The sequence below is a fragment of the Chamaea fasciata genome, unplaced genomic scaffold, assembly GCF_029207755.1.
Source record: "Chamaea fasciata isolate MVZ Bird 193981 ecotype frontalis unplaced genomic scaffold, bChaFas1.0.hap1 SCAF_40, whole genome shotgun sequence".
NCBI lineage: Eukaryota > Metazoa > Chordata > Aves > Passeriformes > Sylviidae > Chamaea > Chamaea fasciata.
The window spans coordinates 1682011-1700009 of NW_027094125.1; the positions used below are offsets into that span (position 1 = coordinate 1682011).

The 17999-nt window shown below is 52.0% G+C and overlaps 2 pseudogenes; one reads left to right on the plus strand and one right to left on the minus strand.

The window, feature by feature from the left end:
* Window positions 1–17999, plus strand: part of LOC136303661 (uncharacterized) — a 372218-nt pseudogene that overhangs the window by 92130 nt on the left and 262089 nt on the right.
* On the minus strand, window positions 13019–13566 carry LOC136303639 (olfactory receptor 14J1-like; annotated as a pseudogene).

A 17999-nucleotide genomic window follows, 5' to 3' on the forward strand; every position in this document is an offset into this window, starting at 1 on the left:
TTCCTGGCTGGTGCAATGAGGCTCCTTTCGTGCAAGAGGAGGCAAAGATAAGGTCAAGTTCAACAGTTCAAGGAAAAATGTAGAAAATTGGAAGCCTCTGAATAAACCACACACATTCATCTGTTAGCTCTTCAGTGTCAGTCCTTGTGAAAAGCCTTTCCAGATTTCTTTTGGATTCCAGGGCCCACAGCTGGGCTTCAGAGTTCAACTGATTTGTATTTTCCAGGTTTTTAAACAGAGCTCTGAATTGGGCAGCTCTTGTCATTTTTCTTCTGCTCTCCTGATGTTGAAAAATGTTCCGTGCTCCTGTAAGCCACATCTGGAGGGGTGGTTGGCAACCACGGAATCCTCGGGGAAAGCACCTGATTGACTTCAGGGCCTGGCTGGAGAGCTCAGCCTGAGGACAGAACTGTTCCAGATGCCTCTGTCCATGTCCAGCTCCTCACAGCTGAGTCCCTGAACACACAGGGTGGTTTATAGGGATTGATTTTCCCCTCCTGTTCACGTGGAGGTGATTTTGTGGTCCTTTAGAGGAACATCTGACCAGCCCCTGCCCCCATTCCATTTTATTCTCTCCACTTTGGAGACAGCCTGCTGGGTTTGACATGGAAATTGGTGGTGTCTCCCCATTGTTCCCTCCAGCCCTCAACTGTAACTTGTATTAAACACTGCAAATGGCCTCATTTGTCTGGTGGGGAAGATGTGAGGTGGAGAAAGTTAATAGGATTCGTTTTCATGAACCTTGTGCTAGTAAAGAAAAATGAGGTTTGTCATTTTGGGGTGGTGCTGAGTGTTGGGATTTGGGAGTTTATTACTTGCTATAGTTATTATTATTTATTAATGTTACTTTTCATTGGTAAGCCTTTCAAATCGTAGACATGATTAACTAAAGCTGGATGTCACTCACTCGGAAAATTCCCTTGCTTTTCCCACTGGTATTAAACTGTACAGCGGACTCCAAGTTGCCAGTAGCTTCTAAAGAGGGACAATCCTGTTAACGGTGGGTTTGGTGTGGTTTGGAGCTGGGGAAGGCTCTCATCCCCTCCCAGAGATGCCCCAAGCCCGCTCTGCAGCCACGTCTGCACTCGCGGCCCCTCACGGCTGCCCTGCCCTGGGGACATGGTGGGACCCCGCTGCTGCCAGGGCTGAGGCTCCTCACGGCCCCTCAAAACCCTCATGGCTACACAGAACCTCTCCTGGCCCCTCACAGCCCTTCATGGCTCTTCATTCCCCTTCACATCCCCTCATGGCCCCTCACTTCCCCTCACAACCCCCACAGCCCCTCACTTTCCCTCACAGCCCCAGGCATGGGGCTCCTCCCAAAGGAGAGGGGGTCGGGCCCTGCTTGTTCTCCTTTCATTTCGGTCCCTTCCCAGCCATGAGTCAAGAAAGGCTGAAATGGAGCCTTTCCCCAGCCTTTCCCTCTGCGTTAATTGCGGCTGAAGCTCTGTGCTGGCGCTGGCCCCAGCGCCAACATCCCCGCAGCCCCGCCGGCCTTTGGTGTCCCCCCGTGTCCATTCCCTGTCCCCGAGGCCCGCCCGGCTCTGGCAGCAGCAGGAGCCGCAGCGCAGCGGGCGCCGGCCCGGCCCAGCCGGGGCTCCCGGGCAGGAGCAGCAGCAGCGCCGGCCCCTTCCCACCTGCTCCTGCCTCGCCTTCCAAGGCCTTTGTCCAGATCAGTTCTGGACTAGAGCAACAATCACCCACCAACAGCCCTGATTCCTCAGGGCCCGCCTGTGCTGCCCTGACCCAGCCTCCAGAGAAAGAAAGGATTGGGCTGCAGCGCTGTTTTCAGCACTGTTTTACTCACCCTGAGTGACAGCAGGAGGCTGCTGCTGCCTTTGCCTTGGCAGTTGGAGATCATGGCTGCTCTTGTCCCTCTTCTGCTTGCCACTTGAAATTTTATTTGTAAAGCTGCAATTGCCTTTTTTGATCAGTGCCACCCAGAGTGCTGTCATGATGGCAAACTCTGGCATCATGAGCAGCTGATCTCCAAATGTTCACACGTCCCTGAGCACAGTGTTGAGGAAAATTAAAGCCACACAGGCCACATGTGCAGCACTCAAACACAGCCCTGCTGCTGGTGCTGCTGAAATAGAATCAACTGACAGAGGCCATCACAGAAATTGCCTCTGGCCTGTCAAATAAAGTGAAAAAAATCCACCAGGAGAAAGAGAAAGCAGAACTTCCCAATTCACTTCCTTGCTTCCTCCGAGCAGCAGCAGAAAGTGGAGATGGCCAGAGGTTTTTCCAGCTCTGCTGATCCCAGCTGGAGCCCAGCCTGCTGCCCAGGGCCAGCGGGAACCTGAGCCCAGCCCGGGGAGCTCCCGCAGTGTCGGGAGCTCAGCGCACGCGGGGCCAGGCCCAGAGCCCCGGGCACGGCCGCCCATTGCGGGGCAGCGGCGCAGGCGGAATGTCCTGGGCCCAAACCTCCTGCTCCTGCCACACAGCGCCCATCCTTCTCCCCCTGCTCCTCCTCTCCCAGCACGGCACAAATTCCAGCTCGGAGGAGGCTTCCCAAGACAGGGCTCAGGCTCCTGTTTCAGCCTGAGTGTCCCTGCAGAGGAACAGGGCATCTTTCAGGCACTTCCACAAGCTCAGGCTTCTCATTTCATGAGGCATCTGGGATGACAATTGTTTCGCAGAAACACAGCAGCCGAGGGAATGGATTAGAAATGATTAGAAAAATATGACCCTTCTTGCAGACAAACTTCACCAAATCATTCCCTGCATTTCTCCTATTCCAATTCTTTCAGTCATCTGTTTGGAGAGGTTGAGCTTGTTCTGGTGCTTATCATGAACTGACTATGCTCTTGATTTAAATCAGTGCATGAGATGTAGAATCATCAAAACTGAACACAGGAACAAACTCTCCCTGTCAGCCCATTTTCATGTTCTAGATCACTTTCAAGGTGTCCCTGGGGATGTTGGAATGATTATCACACAAATCCCTACTTCTGGATGCAGCCTCTGGAGATTCTTTCTCTGCATTCAGCCAGGTTTGCATTCTCTAACCACTCCTGGTACCCTGTCATATTTTCTTAGGGTAGAACAGTAACAATAAAAACCTTAAAAATTGCACAACTCCCCAGTCCAAAAGGAAAAGAAAGAACAAGTTACAAAGTTCTCCAAACATTTTTCCTGCTTTGCTGCAAGAATCGTGCTGCACACACGGTGTGGAAAGCCAAGAGAAGTTGCAGTTTGTGGCACATCTCATGACAGAAGCTGCACCTCATTCTCCAGGAGAGGTCCTTGAAAAAAGCAGACCGGACTGTGGAGAAGATTCCCGGAAAACTGAAACAGCTTTCCAGAAGTGAAATGAAAATGGAAAGAAACAATCCAATATGTTTTCCTCTAGTTATTTCTATGCTCCTCTTTTCTATCTTGCACTACATCTTCATCCCATTCATTCCAAATGGATTTCACCTCTATGACCGATCACTTAAGAAGTTTTAGACACTAAAATACTATGAGCTACACACAGTTTGCCTTCCCCCATTTTTGTTGGAAAGCAGTGCTGGAGCCACAAGTGCAGTGCTTGGGTCGAGCACAAATCCTACAGGCAGGGAGTGTGCCCTGACAGTGTGTGACCCTCAGCAGGGACAATGCACAGCAGCGTTGCTGTGCTCGGCTTCCATGGAACCATCCCAGGAGCAGCTGCTGAGGTCAGGAGCCACGGCAGCCACCAGCCTGCTCCAAAGGCCCTTGGCAGGGTGGGCTCCTGGCCTGGCTCTGTGTGCCAGCAGCTGGCAGCGCTGGGTGCAGGGAGCCCAGGGAGGGCACAGAAATGCTGGGCTGAGAAATGCTGGGGGGGACAGCGAGATGGGCGTGTGCAGCCGGCCAGGGCACAGCAGCAGCACGCACAGGGGGCACAGCCTGCAGGACACATGGCCAAGGGCTGGGCAGGGCTGGCAGGGCCACAGGCACCCAGCCCTTTGTCCCCTGGGCTCTGCCAGCGCCTCTGGAGGCCCCACAGACGGAACTTTCCTTTCAGGGCCTGCACTTTGCTCCTCCCTGGCCCCTCCCTGAGGAGGCTGGCCGGGCTTGCAGGTTGATGCCATTTGTCCTTGCTGCCCCTGCCATCCCACTGCCCCACAACCAGCCCCAAGTCAGCCGGGAGGGACAGGCCCTGCTGTGCCAGGCCTGGGCTCAGGGCTTGGCCTTTCTGCTCCCTCCAGCCAAGCCAGGCCTTGCTCAGCATTGCAGTTCCTGCCCCCTTGGGCGGCGCATGGGAGAAAACAAAAAACTTCTCAGGAGGGTGGAGAACAAACTTTTAGTCGAAAACTTCAGAGAATGAGATACTTGGAAAATCTTAAAGCAAGATGGAATTACAGTAAATCATTTCACAAAGCACTGACTGATCAAACTCCACCCTGTCCAACTTCCAGTCCTCCAGAATTTGAGAAGAGGAAGTCAGGAGAAGAGAGAGAGGGAGAGAGAGGTCCACAGTTGCCCTTGAATCCAGCGCCATCTCAGCTGCTGGGAGCTCCAGGGACGTGGGACATGTCAATGTCAATGTCACAGCCGTGTCACAGCCTCACCTGCTCTGGTCCCTCTCACAGGTGGGGGTTTTGGGGTGCCAGGGGCTTGGCAGCCACTTTGGGGCTGGAGCAGAGGCTGCAGTGGCTGGGGCTGGGGCAGTGACCACCCCACCTATGCAGAACTTGCCCTGGCCCCCAAACACACCCTGGAGATGTCTGGGGCCATTCATCATTTCTCTGATCTCCAGCACTGAGGCAACGGACTCTGGCTGCAGCTCTGAGCTGGTGCCCAAGGCAATCACCCCTGGCAATGGGACTGCATGGAGCTGCTCTCAGGAAACCCCCCAAGAGCTGGGGAGTGCCCCAAAACCACCTCAGAAACGTGGGATGCACCAAAATCTCTTCAGGAATGCAGAATACACAAAAACTCACTCAGAAATGGGTTACTCCTCCCTTCATCATTCCCAAATTTTGGCTTCTTCATCTCAGACTTCACCACACTCTCCCAATCCCCACTGCAATCCATCCTACCCTTGCTGGACATCAAGACCCCCTTCCCAAGCCCTGTTTCCCCCATTTCACACCTCCAAACCCCCCTCTCCCCAGTCCTGCCCCACCCAATGCCCATCTCACGCCTCCTGATTTGCATCCCATTTCACCCAAATCCCCTCCAACCCCATTCCACCTTGAGGGGCTGTGGAATCAAGTAATTTTGGGGTGAGATTGAGTAGTATTCAGTGGCATTGGTTGGTTTTTAGGTGACAGATCAATCCCTCTTGTCTTTTGTAGTGCCAAGAAAGGGAGACAACTACACCAAATAACCCCCCAAATCCCCTGTATCCACTCAGGTATCTCCCTGAATTCCAGATTCCATTGAAAAACTGCTTAAAAATGAGGCTTTAAATGCCTTTGATGACTTTGTTACTTCTACCCCAATTTTGTGTGTTTTAAAGGGCTGAAGATGAATCAAAAGAAAATTAGGGCCAAAACAAAAGGACCACCAGCCACTCACCAACATGGATCATAGGGAATGTGGGTCACGAGGGTTCTGCCCTGTGTGGGTCCTCTGATGGGGATAGAGTTGGAGCAGTGCATGAAGCTCTTCTTGCTGTTGGGGCACTCACAAGGCTTCCCTTACCGGTGTTTCTGTTGGTGTTGGCTCAAAACAGAGCTGTCGGAGAAACTCTTCCCATACTGGGGACACTCGTAGGGCCTCTCCCCAGTGTGGAAGTGCTGATGGGAAATGAGGTGGGAGTTATGCTTGAAGCCCTTCCTGCAGTCGGGGCAGCGGAAGGGCCTCTCCTCTCTGTGAATCCGCTCATGTACGTGGAGATGGGAGCTGGTCTGAAACCTCTTCCCACACTGGGGACACTGATAGGGCCTCTCCCCGGTGTGGATCCTCTGGTGAACAATCAGGTTGGAGCTGTCTCTGCAGCCCTTCCCACATTCCCCACAGATGTAGGGCCATTCCTCAGTGTGGAGCATCTGGTGGCGGATCAGTTTGGAACTCGTGCTAAAGCTCTTCCCACACTCCAAGAACTTGTAAGGCTTCTCCCCACCATGAAGCTGCTCATGGAAAACCAGCTCCAAGCTCTGGATCAATCTCCGGCCACCTTCCCAATACAGGGAGGGTCTTTCCTGCTCAGAGCACCCTGGGATTGGTTTGGAGCCCCTCCTCCTGTGGGATCTCTGGGGATTTTCCTCTTCATTGGATTCCTGTGCTGTGGAGATGCTCAAAACCGCCTCTTCCACAAGGTTCTGCTGCGGGGATTTGTCCTCCCTGGTCTCCATCCTCAGCTCCTTGTCTGGGGGAGGAAGGACAAGGAGAGGATTGGATTTGCCTCCGTGCCAGAGGGAAGGGGAAGCAGATCCCCTCAGTCCATCCCTGGCAGGACGGCGATGGCAGCGGGGTTGTCCTGCAGCCAGGGCCATGCTGGGCTGGGAGATGGAGCAGGGGAGAGGGAAAAAGGGACACTGACTTCCTCCTCACCTGCCTGGCTGTCCTGGGGCATTTTCCTCTTCCTCACAGACTAAACTATAAAATTTTAAAAAACCTAAAATTGGAGTAGGAAAAAAAAACCCAACTCTGACAGGGACAGAATACAACCTGACACCCCGTTAGTCAGGGTGTTGGTAGCAGTCCAATCAAATCGTGGCTGCAGTCCTCCTGGAGTGACAGATGTGGTTTTCTTGAAGCAGCACTCCTGTAGAAGGCTGTAGTTTTCCTCTGAAGGTCCAGTGGTGGTGTAGATGGGTCTGGTCCTCCTCTGGGAATCCAGTGGAAACAGGCTGCTTCTGATGTTTTCAATGTCAGATTTTATCCAGGTAGGAATGCTTGGCTCCTCCCTCTGGGTGGAGCATCTCGCAATGGAATGATGTAATTTTATCAGTGACTCAGTGAGACTCAATGGCCCATTAACAGATGATGTGCCCCTGTAGGGAGGATGGGTCGTGGAAGAGATAAAGAAAACCGCCACACCTTTGTTTAACAGCTGGCTCATTAACAGAAGATATCCTGCAGAGTGATGAGAAATGGGTCATGGAACAATTCTTACTTGGCATCTCCAGCTGGTTTGTTTTCAAACTGCCACACTGGGGAGAAGTGGGACCTTGCTGGGAACTACTGTGAGCAGGTTTGGAGTGACTGGCGTCTGTGGGCAACTGGGCATGACTGGGAGCATGCTGGGAGTTACTGGCATCATATTGGGAGTGACTGGGACTATACTAAGGGCAACTGGAAGAACTGGGAACACACAGGATGAAAGTGAGAGCAACTGGGTGTAACTGAGTGTAACTAAGACCATGCCTGGGGTAAACTAGCTAGCCCAACCCCCACCCAGAGGGGAACCAACATCTCATCGGCCCACCAAGGCTCTGCCGACACCGGGACCCCCAAAACCACCTCCCGGGGACCCCCCGAAGTCCCCCCGGGGGCCATCTGCGGCTCGGCTTTGGAGCGCTGAAAGCTCCAAACATCCTCCCCAAAAAACCTCAAACCCAGGAACAACCCCTTGGATATTTGGGGCGAGCTCCCCCTCCCCAGGCACCTGCGGGATGGGACCGATGGTCCCGGGGGGCTGCGGATTCGGGTACAGCTGGAGCCACCAGGTGTCTCCTCTCCTCTTCTTCCTCCCGCTTCCCGCTGCCGCTCCGCCTCTTCCTCCTTCCCTCATCCTCTTCATCTTCCTTCCCCTTTCCCTGGACATCTCACAGCTTGTGGGAAGAGCAGGGATGGAGCCGGGACAGGTCGGAACATGGCAGGAGGAGGTGCCCTAGAAATGTCATCACTGGGAGCGACTGGTTTTTACCGGGGTCATACAGTGACTGGGATTGTACTGGGTTTGTACTGACATTAGACTGGGATCATACTGGGAGCAGCTGGGCCCATGCCAAGGGAGACTGTGATCACACTGAGGGAGACTGGGATCATACTGGATTCATCCTGGAAGTGAGGAGCCTGCAGGGGGCAATTGTGACCATGGTGGGGGAAATTGGCATATACTGGGAGTGACTGGGATCATGGTGAGCTTAACCAGGAGCAGCTGGGAGCAACTGGGACAAACTGGAAGTGACTGGGTGCATGCTGGAGATGATTGGGGTCATACTGGCAGTGAGTACAATTAGAGTGAAGCTGAGTGGTTCTGAGACAATGGGATGATGCTGGAAGGAACTGGGGTACTCTGGGGAAGACTGGCACTGACTGGAACAAAAGTGAGGGTGAAAGAGTACAACTGGAACCATGTGGGACAAAACTGGATCATACTGGCAGTGACTGGGACCACACTGGGCCCATCTGTGGTTCATATTGGGAGGGACGGGACTAATACTGGGGGTACCTGAGAGTGACTGGGAACATACCCTGCACATCATCCCTGTAGTGGGGGTGACTTGGAGCATGATGGGAGCAAATGGCATCATACTGGGACTGATGGGGTTGATCTAGCTGGAGGGAACTGGGACCATACTGTGAGTGATCAGGGGTAACTGGGATTATACTGGGACCAGACTAGGAGTGCTGGCATGTGTCAAGTATCATACTGGAGGTTATTGGGCTCATGCTGGTGTTGAAAGGGGGCAAGTGGGATCACACTTTGGGCTACTGGGAGCAACTCTCCATGAAGCCCTGCTGTGTCACAATGGTCCTTAGGATAGATGAGGCCTCAAAGAGTCACAATGGTCTCCATTGTTCCATGAGGCTGCACTGCTTCAAAATGGCCTCCTTGGGTCCATGATGCCCTGTAGTGTCACAATGTCACTCCTTTCTCACAGTGTCAGAAAGGACCCTTCTTCTCATGGAGCCCTGCGGTGTCACTGTGGTCCCCTTGATTCCATGACGCCCTGCTGTGGTAAAATGACCCCGTGGTTAAACAAGGCCCTCCAGTGTCCCAATGGCCCCTTGGATCCTGTGGCTCCCAAAGAGTCATAAGGGTCTCCATTGTTCCATGAGGCTCTGCAATGTCACAAGGGACCTTTGGTTCCATGAAGCCCGACTGTGAAACAACTGTGTCCTTGGTACCTTCAGAACGGCCCCTTTGTTTCATGGAGCACCACAGTATCAGAACAATCCCCATGGCTCCACAGGCCCCCCCAGTGTAACAATGGACCCTTTGTTCCATGAGGTTCCTCAGGGTCACAAAGGTCTCCTTGGATCCCCAGTGTCACAATGGCCCCTTGGCTGCAAGTGGCCCCGCTGTGTCACAAGGGCTTGTGTCTTGGTTTAGATAGACAGGTATCTGCCAGGAAAGATCGGAGTCTCCCTTGGAATGTACGGGCCCTCCCCGTTTACAATTTATTATAAATTTGCAATTAATAGGCTGTCAGGCAAAGATTTTGGGAATAGGTAGAGCAGGTCTTTACTAGGGATATAAAAAAAGACAAATGTTGTGGAACAGAAGAATAAGCAAGCAAGCAAACAAACAAGAAATCCTAGAAAACCCTGACAGAGTCAGAAATACAACCTGACACCCTGTTGTTCAGGGTGTTGGAAACAGTCCAAAGGGAAGCCCTCCTGAAATGGCAGATGTGGTCCTGTTGGAAGCAGAGATGGTGCTGTGGAGACAAGGGTGCAGAGATGGGTCCAGTCTTCCTTCGGGAGTCCCATGGGAACACTGGGATGACTGGTGACACTTGTGACTCCCTTTTATCTAGATGAAAACGGTTTGGCTCGTCCTCCCTGGGTAGAGCATCTCACAATGGGATGATGTAATGTGTCATGTCATTGGTGAGCTTTAATGGCCCATTAACAAAAGATATCCTCACGGAGGGAATGGGAGGGTGAGCAGAGATAAGGAACAATGACCCACTTTGTTTTAACAGCTGGCTTGTTATCAGAAAGGTGATTGCACACTCCCTCCTGGAGTTACAACATATAAAGTAAAAACACCTCCCCAAGTGGATTTCACCAGATGGAATCGAATATTTTTTTTTCCTTTTTGGTTACAAAACCCAAGACAGCTTGTGGTTCCATGAGGCTGCAGAGTGTCACTATGGACCTCTGGTTCCCTGAAGCCTTGCTGTGTCACAGTGGACTTCTGGTTCTGTGAGCTGTCATGTTATCAACAACGGCCTCCTTGGTTCTGCAGTGTCACCATGGATCCTTTGTTCCATGAAGTTTCTCAGAGTCACCATGGACTTCTTGGCTCTGTGAGGCCCTGCTGTGTCACAATGGCCCCTTGGTTCCATGAGGCCTTTCTCTTCTGTCACAATGGACTTTTGATTCCATGAGTTTCCATAGTCCCACAATGATCTGAAGCATCAGTTCCATGTGGCCACACTGTGTCAAAACAGATTTTGGTTCTGTTGGGGGTTAGATTTGTTCCTTCTTTCTCTAAAGAATTTTTTCCCCATAAGTTACCAAGGAGACCAAGTGTTGGATACTTGAGAGTACTTAACCAAAACAAAGAGGTGGACAAAGGTGGAAGGGGGGGATAACGCAGGTAAAAGACAGAGCTTGAGGCAGCTGTGGGCTTTTCTTTTTCCGGCGTTCAGGGAGGGAGAGAACGGCTGTTGCTGGCTGGAAGAGTTTCACTGTGGCCAAAGGGATCCAGTCCTGGGAAATCTACTATCACCGGTTCAGCCTGAATCCTGAGTTTTTCTCTGCCACTCGCGGAAGCTGGGCCGCTTTCTGCCTCGCCTTCGGCTCCTTCGGCGCTGCTCCTCTTGCTGCAGCGTGACCCTGCACCCCCTGCGCTGCCGGGACATCCTGCCCCTGCCTTCCGAGACACCCTGCCATCCCAGCTACCACCCCAGGACTTTTCCACTGTTTCAGCTTGGTGCTCTGAGGATCCTGCAGGGACACCGAAACCAAACTGCCCTGGGTTTTGTGAAACAAAGCCCTCAAGGTTCTTGGTACTGTTGTCGTTTGTTATTAATGCTGTAGTTGTTTGGTGGGGTTTTTTTTTGTGTTTGTTTGCTTTGTAATACATACTAGTAAAGAACTGCTATTCCTATTTCCCAACTCTTTGCCAAAGAGCCTCTGATTGTAATTTATAATTGAAAAAGAAAATAAAAGGGGGGGGGGGGGGGGTTTACACTCTCCATCCCAAAGGAAACTGCAGTTGTTTTTTTTATTGCCTGGCAGATACCTGTCTTCCCAAACCAAGACAGGTTCCATGCAATCCCACTGTGGCAAAATGTCCCCTTGATTCCATTGGATTCTGCAGTGTCCCAATGGACCCTTTGTTCCACCAGGTTCTAGTGTCACAGTTGACTCCTTGGGTCCGTGAGGCCGTTCTCCAAAATATCAGAATAAGACTCCTTAATACTAAAATGGTGTTAAAGAGGGCATCATTTATTCAGGGCTGAGATCCAGCAGGGGATAACACCAAACCTTATGTGGATACGTGATTCTAAGTGTGCTGCTTATATACATTTGCTAAATGTGTATTTCAGTTTACGCATTTTCATAAAACCCACCCCAAGTTCCCAGTTTCAGTCCGTGCTTATTCTATCACTGCACCCGTGAGCCAGATTTCTTCTTCTTTTGTCACCATCCCTGCTGGGAAAGCAGCCCCTCAATGCCTTGTTTCTCTGCTGAATTTTCACAGGCACAGAAAAAATTGAATTAACCCTTTTGGCATCAAGCCCAAGGCTTTGTGTGCCCAGGCAGAGGCAGGCAGGACGCAGAGCTGTCAGCAAAGGAAGGGCCCAGCCAGGTGGGGCAGCCGGGGGGTGACGACAGCCTGCAGGGACAGAGGCGCAGGGCAGGGACACCGTGGGACAGCCTGGGCTGCACAGGGCACAGGGATGGGCAGCAGCTGCAAGGCCCTGACAGAGCCAACTCCTGCAGCACTCTGCCCATGGCTGCTGGGCCTGGGCCTGAGGCCAGCAGGGGACAAGTGACCCTTGCAGCCCTGGGGCCTCATTGCCTCCCTGTCCCTGCTCAGCAGCCTGGCAGGGGCTGCCCCATGGTGCTGCCCTTGGCATTGCACATCCCCACATCCCAGTGGCCCTAGAAGAGCCCTGAGCACTGAGGGAGGGACAGGATCTGCCTTGCCAGGGGCTGGGGCTCAGGCCTTGGCCTTTTGGATTCATGGAACTCATCCAGGTTTGCTCAGCACCAGAGACACCTTTGCCTTGTCTGTCCCTACTTGTCATCACTGCTTGCAGTGTTCTGCTCTAACTAAAACCTGAGGACGCTTTCTCAGTCCTGTCCCCCAGTGAGACTCCTTTAAACGATAAGAATCTTCAGTGTTTCAATTTCCCTTTGAATTCTTGAGAAGTTTTTTCAGCACACTCTGAAGGGCTGAGTCTGATGTAAACAGCACCAAAGCCCCGAGAGGGTCACATTGAAGTCCTTGTGCTGTGTCTGTGCTGCTGAGCTGGGCCGGGCTCCTGGCACAGAGGCAGCTCCTGGCAGGGGCAGCGCTGCAGAGAGACAACTCTGTCCAGGAGCAGCCCCTGCGCACAGCACAACAGGGCTGGGGCACTGCCAGGGCACCTCAGGGACACGAGCAGGGCGCAGACAGAGCTCACAGGGGCTCAGCACTGGCAGGGGCTTTGTGCTGTCCCAGAGGGGGCTGTGCCACAGTGGCACCGCTGTGGCTGTGTCACAGAGCCACAGAGCAGGTGAGATGTCAGAAAGGGGCTGTGTGACAGCACAGAGTGGGTTGTGTGAGGTCACAGATTGGGCTATGACATCTCGGAGTTTGTTGTGTGAGGTCATCGAGCAGCTACAGCATCACAGATAGCAGTGTGTGACATTGCAGAGCTGGCTGTGACATCATGCTGTGGCTTTAAGACATCATAGAGTGGGGTGTGAGGTCATAGAGTGTGCTGTGACATTACAGGGTGACTGTATGGCATTACTGCGGGGGTTGTGTGGCATCACTGAATGGGTTGTGACATCACAGAGCTAGCTGTGACTTCACAGAAGGTGTCTCTGTGACATCAGAGAGTGGATTGTGACATCACAAAGCAGTAACACTAGAAAAAGAATAAGGAAAGATCCCAATGAAAAAATGGGCAAATAGGAAAATAATGTCCAAGATTACATTCTGAGTTACATTCTGAAGGTTCTGGAGCAGGAAAGAAGGAGTTTATTACTTCTGAAAAGATCCAGGCATCATTTTCCTCAGGGCATCCTTGAGCTCCTGCTTCCTCATGCTGTAGATGAGGGGGTTCAGGGCTGGAGACACCACTGAGTACAGAACTGGCAGGGACAGATCCAGGGATGGGGAGGAGATTGAGGGGGGCTTCAGGTAGGCAAATGTGCCAGTGCTGATGAACAGGAGAGCACGGCCAGGTGAGGGAGGAAGGTAGAAAAGGCTTTGTGCCTAGCCTGCTCAGAGGAGATCCTCAGCACGGCCCTGAAGATCTCCACATAGGAGAAAACAATGAACACAAAACAACACAATCCTAAACAGATGGAAAATGCAATGAGTCCAACTTCCCTGAGGTAGTAGTTAGAGCAGGAGAGCTTGAGGATGTGTGGGATTTCACAGAAGAACTGGCCCAGGGCATTGCCCTGGCACAGGGACAGGGAAAATGTATTGGCTGTGTGCAGCAGAGCATGGAGAAAGGCACTGGCCCAGGCAGCTGCTGCCATGTGGGCACAAGCTCTGCTGACCAGGAGGGTCCCGTAGTGCAGGGGTTTGCAGATGGACACGTAGCGGTCGTAGCACATGATGGTCAGGAGGAAATACTCTGCTGAGATGAAGAAAAGAAAGAAAAAGAGCTGTGCAGCACATCCTGCGTAGGAGATGGTCCTGGTGTCCTAGAGGGAATTGTGCATGGCTTTGGGGACAGTGGTGCAGATGGAGCCCAGGTCGCTGAGGGCCACGTTGAGCAGGATAAAGAACATGGGGCTGTGCAGTTGGTGGCCGCAGGCTACGGCGCTGATGACAAGGCCGTGGCTCAGGAGGGCAGCCAGGGAGATGCTCAGGAAGGGGCAGAAGTGCAGGAGCTGCAGCTGTCGCGTGTCTGCCAATGCCAGCAGGAGGAAGTGGCTGATGGAGCTGCTGTTGGACATTTGCTGTGGCTGCATATGGGGGCATGTTCATGGATAAAGGGCAGTGACAAGTCAGGACTGGCTGCTTTGAGCCAAACTTGTGCCATTCTCTGTAGCCTGTCCTGCTGGTGTTGGTGTCTTTGGTGCTGACCCTGTCTGCTGACAAAACAGCAACACATTCGCTTAAGAGCTGGACTAGGTCGGTGCAAAAGATGGCGGCCAGGGCTGCGGCAGCCACACACAAGATGGCGGCCAGGGCTGGAGAACCACACACAAGATGGCGGCTGGGGCCGGGCTGCCAGGGCGGCTGATCTCACTAGGAGGCGCAGCCTCAGCCCTCTGGCTGCCATCCTGTGTGGGGCAGGCTGAGCCCCCCTTCAGTGTCTGTTGAAATGGACATTAACGGACACCCGGGAAAAGGACACGGCTTGGCACCTTTGGTCTGTGCACACAAACATAGACCAGCCAGTTTGGAACGTTGGCTGGCAGTATTTTGATGTCAAGTCAATTCAAATAGGTGAAAATAGAAAGAAACTCCAGGCACTGAACATTTTAAAATAAAAACTTCTCTATTTTTTTCTTTTTTTTTTTCCAAAAGAGGGCTAAAAGCACTTCTTGTGAACATGGACTTCAATTAGCATCAAGCAGCATCACAAGTGGTTTCATCCAAGCAGGAGTCACAGTGACTGTGAGGTGATGAAAACGGAGATGGGATCTGCTTGAGGCGGATGGTGCAGCGGCTGCTCACCTGTGACGTGTATCCCTCAGGGTGCCTATTTCTTTAGAACACTATGAAGACTAGAGAGAATTGAAAGTCCACTGCAGTTTAGGTTGTTCTTCACGAGATTGTTCAAGTCGAGCACAGCCATTCTGTTCAGCAGACACACGGGCAGGGGCTTCTTGGAGCGCTGCTCTGGCACCCATTCTTTGGAGGAGGGGATTGCAGGAAAGAAGAAAAGAAGCTCATCAACTACTGAAGAGAAATAGTCACTGACAGGAAGCAGTGGGTTAAGAAATGTGAGGGGAAAAAAGGCAGAAAACATGAGGTGACAAGTGTGAGAAATGGGAGTGGAAAAAGGAGGGAAGTGTGAGGGAAGAAAAGAGTAGGAAACCTGTGTGAGAAAGGGTGAGAAAACAAGAGGAAAATGGTGAAGATGTGAGTGAAAATAGGAGAGGAAGGTGAGAGGAGGAAAAGGCAGGACATATGATGGGAAAAATCTAAGAAACGTGATCAGGAAAGGCTGAAAAACATAGGGGACAAAATGGAGGGAAATGTGAGGGGAAGAGAGTGAGAAAATTACTGGCAGAGAGAGAGAAACAGGCAGCAAATGTGAGGGGAACATTGTGAGAATCCTGAGGGGAAAAGAGTGAGAAACCAGGGGGCAGAAAAAGGCAGAAAAGATTAGGGGGAAAAAAGGGGTGGGAAGTTGGATGGGAAAAGTGGCAGAAAACAGGAGTGAAAAAAGGGCAGAAAATGCTAGAGGAAAAGTATAAGCAACATGAGGGGGAAAGAATGATAAATGTGAGGGGAAAAGTGGGAGAAATGTAAGAGGGAAAGCCTGGGAAACATGAGGGCAAAAGTGAGAAACATGAGGAGATAACTTGGAGAAAAATGACTGAGGAAAGGAGAAAAGCATGAGGGGAGAAAAGGACAGGATAAGTGAGGGGAAAATTGTGAGAATCGTGAGAGAACAAAAAGGCAGGAAAAAGTGGGAAGCTGGGGAAATGTGAGAGGCAAAGTGTGAGGAAAGTGAGCTGAAAAGGGTGCAGAAAATAAGTAAAACTTGGGAGGCAAACATGACAGGAAAACTGTGAGACTCGGGAGGGGGGAAGGGGTGGAAATGTGAGAGGGAAAAGAACAGGAAATGTGAAGGGTGAAAAGGAGAGAAGGCAGTATTGGCATAACAGCTGAAATGATTCCTAACACATTCCCCCATGCATTTACCCATTTATTGCACTAGCCCAGGGCTTCTCTGTATGTCCGTCTCCCCCCGCCCGGCCTTGATTCCTGTTTGGAAGCAGTAGAAGTGCAGGATGTGCCCACCAGCAGGAGCTGCTCCAAGCTGGGAAGGCGCCAGGTGGTGCTGATTTCCAGAGGCTTCTGTGTCCCAGGTGAGGCCAAGGCAGGAGTGCGTTGAAAGGTGCTGCTGCTGCTCCTCTGTGCCAGAGAGCCCTGGCTGGGCAGGGCACGGCGCCCACCGCACTGCGGGCTCTTTCTCCTGCCACAGCTGGGCACACCTGGCAACAAATCATGATGACTTGTGGGGAAACCAAGGGCTTTGTGGAGGCTGCATTGCTCTGCACACACGCCGGCCACCTGCAGCACAGAGCTTTGACCCCCAGAAAGGTAAACCCGAGGGGAACAGCTGGAAAAGGTTTCATTTTCACCTGTCAATAGATGACTTTATTTCAGTGCTGGGTGCGTGGGGAATCACTTTCCTAACACGCGCTCAGCCAGAAATCTCACCTACTCATTTGTAACCATGGAAATAAGACCGACTCATTACTCATTACTCAAACTCACAGGCTAAACATTCCCTCAAATTAGTTGACATATTTAAATCACTTCTCAGAAGTTACCGACAGGAGAGTAGGGCTCTCTTGAGAGACCCGGGTGGTCATTTGGGGAACATCCCATTCCTGCAATTCTCCTCTGATGCTCAAGAGCCCCCTACAACCACTCTTTTCCCCTTGAATGCATTCCAGCTACCTTCTTAGGAAGACTACTCTATTCTCAAGGCTAAGGTAGCCACTTGCACACATTAATCACTGCGCTGAGGGAATAGAGGGCTCAACACTCTGTTAATGCAAAGGGAATTCACAATTTGTTACAGTTCAACATCTTCTCAAAACCTGCCTTCTCTGGGAATTGCTCACAAGCATTTCTTTAATTCACCTTGAAAATGTTTTTGCTGACTGAAGCCAGAGTGTGTCTTTCCTTCAGCAATTCAGAAGAAAAACACAAACTGCCTACTGAAACCCTTCTGCTCCCTTCCAAATCAGTTCACTGCTCAAGCACGAGCCACAGGCTCATGCCCGATTCTCTCAGTGAGATAGGATATAATATTTTGCTGCAGCTTAAGAATTATTGGAAGAAAGAATAAAAGCTGTTGGTTCTTGGTGTTGTTATTTAGGGTTTGGATTGGTTCTAGTTGATTTGTTGGGTGTTGCTGTGAGCTGGGAGAGGGGCCAGCATGAAGACCAAAACAAAAGGGAAGTAGGAGAAGAGGAGAGGGGACAGAAAAGGAGGCGGTGGGGACAGAATACAGGTTTCCTATTACCCAGCCAAAGGGAAAGGGGACACGGTTCGCCCTGGGCTGGGAAAGGCAATAAAAAGCAGCATTCTGTGTGAGTGTGTGTTGTGTGTGTGTTTGGCTCTTGGGAGAGGGAGATACACACCCAGCTCAGGTGAATCCTTACTAAGAAACAGTTCTCTTTGGCTTTGATGACTTTGTCTCCCCATCAAATTTCATCTAAGAGTTGGCTCCTCTCTAACACCTCTCTCCCAGCAGCTCAGGGCTGTATTGCGCAGTGCTTGCTGTGTGCCAGACAGCACAAGGAGGGCTGGCCTGGTGCCCCTGAATATTTCTGCAGAACACTCTGCATTTCGCCCCTTTGCTCTGGCTCAGTGTACAACTCCAGCACTGCGGGCACTTTCTCCCAGAGCCGTGTGAGGCCCTGGCTCCTGCAGATGTGACCTGACAAGCTGTCCCTGCCTCCCGCTGGCCTCGGTTTCCCCGGCAGAAGCACCGTGCCTGAAGGACGCTGCCCTGTGCCGGAGCCTGCGGAGCAGCCCGGCTCCCTCCCCTGTGCCCAGAGCGCTGCACACACTGCTCGCCTTGGCCAGGAGTTAGAGGGCAGCCGGCACAAGGGTGGCAATCCTCAGCCAGGCCTGCAGCCCTCTGCTGTGGTTTGCCTTTCTCGCCTCCTGTGCACACTCTGGACAGCCGATGGCACCAGTCTGTGCTGTGCCCAGCACAGCCACGCTTCCCCTCGGGAGAGCCTTCCCCACTTTCCAACTGTACCAAAGAAGCCATCAATGTCACTCTCCACCTCTAAGAGAAAACTGACAG